This window comes from Mus caroli, unplaced genomic scaffold (assembly GCF_978045245.1).
Source record: "Mus caroli unplaced genomic scaffold, Mus_caroli_1 scaffold_13, whole genome shotgun sequence".
NCBI lineage: Eukaryota > Metazoa > Chordata > Mammalia > Rodentia > Muridae > Mus > Mus caroli.
In genome coordinates, this window is record NW_028227268.1 from 3,096,192 (window position 1) to 3,098,969 (window position 2,778).

Below are 2,778 nucleotides of genomic sequence, written 5' to 3' on the forward strand. Positions count from 1 at the left end.
GTGTGCTGTGTTGTGTGTTTATGTTTATGGTGTGTGTGCATGGTATGTGTGTGGTTTGGTGAAGTAGCTTGTGTATGTGTATGTGTGTGTGTGTGTGTGGTATGGTGGTTTGTGTATGTATGTATGTGTGTGTGTGTGGTGTATGTGCATGTGTGTGGTTTGGTGTGGTGGCTTGTGTATGTGTGTGTGATGTGGTTGTTTGCATATGTGTGTCTCTGTGTGCACGTGTGTACATGTATACATGGTATGTATATGTGTATGTGTGTGGTATGGTGTGTGCATATGCACATACCACAGCATATGTGGCAGTCAGATGACTTTGTGGTTCTCTCCTTTCACCTTTATATCAGTTCTGAGGATTGAACTCAGCTGTCAGGCATGTGGCCAGTGTCCCTCTCTGAACTGCCTTCTGGTTTGTTTTTTTATTTAAAGACAATCACTTATTGCTGCAACCCTCCCTCATGGTGCAGTTTGCTGTGTGAGAAAACTCTACTCTACAGTTCCCCTTCTAATCTTTCTTAGGCTATCACAAACATCCCTTTCAGCTCCTCTGTGATGCAGTGGCTGTTTGACATCAGTGCATTTGAATTTTTATAGCTTAGAAAACACTGCATTTAGAAAACAGAGATAGAAAGAATCATTGTGCATTTCACTCTGTGAAGATGTCTTTTGTGACCCTAACTCATTGTCGGTCATGGGGATGTCTATGGAAAGAATGTGTCTTCTGCTGTTGATGGGAAGTTTGTCTGCTCATCCATTTGACTCTGCTGTCTCCCCTCAGACTTTCTGTGTGAGATGTTCATGACAGAGCATAAGGTTTTGACATTTCCTACTATTGCTGTATTTCTGTTTATCTCTCCCTTCAGACCAGTTGGCATTTACCTTATGTGTGGACACTTTTATGTGCATGAATATTCACAACTATTTTATGTTCAATTCACTTTAAAGAATATAATTAATGGTTTTCAAGGTCTCTTGTAGGAGTTGTGATGTGTGTGTGTGGGGGTGGGGGGGAGGTTGATCTTGTGTAGTATAACCACAGCCTTCTCATTTCATCTTCATTTGCATGGGACAGCTTTTGCTATGTCTACACTTTCAGCTTATGTGTGTATAACCCTAAAGGAGTTTCTTGTAGGCAGCATATTGTTGGGACATTTTTTGTTACTGTTGTTGTTGTTGGTGGTAGTGTGTGTGTGTGTGTGTGTGTGTGTGTGTGTGCATGTGTGCACACTGGTGGTCAGATGTCACTGTTAGATATCTTCTTTTTTTATAGTTTTTTATTTATTATATATTATTATATTTATTTAAATATATTTATTTTGTTATCTTTTATTTTATGTGTTTTGCCTACATGTATATCTGTGTGAGTGTGTCAGATCCTCTGGAACTGGAGTTACAGACAGTTGGGAGCTGTCATGGGTGCCAGGAAGTAAATCTGGGTCCTCTGGAAGAGCAGCCAGTGCTCTTAACCACTGAACCATCTCTCCAGCCCAGATATCTTCTTAAGTAATTTCTTCACCTCATTTTATGAGGAAGAATCTTTCACTGCTTCTGAAACTCACCACCTCCCAGTGCTGTTATTATGGGCACGTACAACTGCCATGCCTGGCTTTGTACATGGATATTTGGGGATCTGAACTCAGGTCCTCATTGAGTGATCTCCACAGTCCCTGAACCTTGAACCATCCTGTCCTTTGTTTGGAGAATTTAGTCTGTTCCCTGAAATGTGATTATCTGTTGTTAGGCCACACACCTGTCCCTTTATCATTTTCCAGCCTTACATTTCTTTGTTTTTGGCTCATTCCTCGCTGTTCCTCTAAGTTCTGAGCACTTACTTTATGTCATGATACTCCCTAAGTTTATTAGTCCTTTATCTTTCTGTGTCCACTATAGTTTTCCCCTGTGGTTAGTAAGTGTTTTCTAAAGCATCATGTAAAATTCTATTTCAATGAATCCAGTAAATACTAAGACTTTCTATGCTTCTACATCTATTCTTTAAACAATTTTTTTTTCAAGACAAGTTCTCTCTGTATGGCCTTAGGTATCCTACTCGATCTGTAGACCAGGCTGGCCTTGAACTCAGAGATCTGCCTGCTTCTGCTTCCCTAGTGCTGGGATTAAAGGTGTGTGCCACCATGTCTGGCTTTTTCTTAGTTATAAAAAACTTTCTATCGACTATGCATTTGATTGTAGTAAAAGCATTAAACATAGAGAAAGTTAAAAAAAATGAAGACCAAGAACATTCTGACTTCCTCCTCTCTCCGCCTCCCAACTCCAAGATCTGTTTGTAAAATTTCTATATATTTTCTTAGAACTTTCTACATGCACGATGTTAGGTATATATGTTTATATGCATATGTGTAAGCATACTTCTTTTCTCTCTGCCTAAATGGGATTTCATACGTGTTATTCCGGAAGTTTCTGTTTGTTTACGATATATCTCAGACAAAGTGTCCAACGTACAACGCCACCCACCGTCTACCCTGTTTAGAACAATCACTGTGTAATCACATCATGCTCTTCAGTTTGGCTTCTGCTAATGGACTTGTCCCCTCTGTGGTTTTCCTAATAGGAAAGTATTATGTTTCCATGTCTACCCATCTCTTAGTCTTCTAGTGAGGTTAGGTCAGTGGGAGAGGCTCGTGGAAGTGAAATTATCAGGTCAACTGTGTATGAATCTAAAAATTGATAGGGCATCAAGTATCCCCTCCACAAAAGATGTTTACCAATGTGCAGCCAATCCATTGTTTATCACAGAGCTTCCTTTTACTGAGGAGT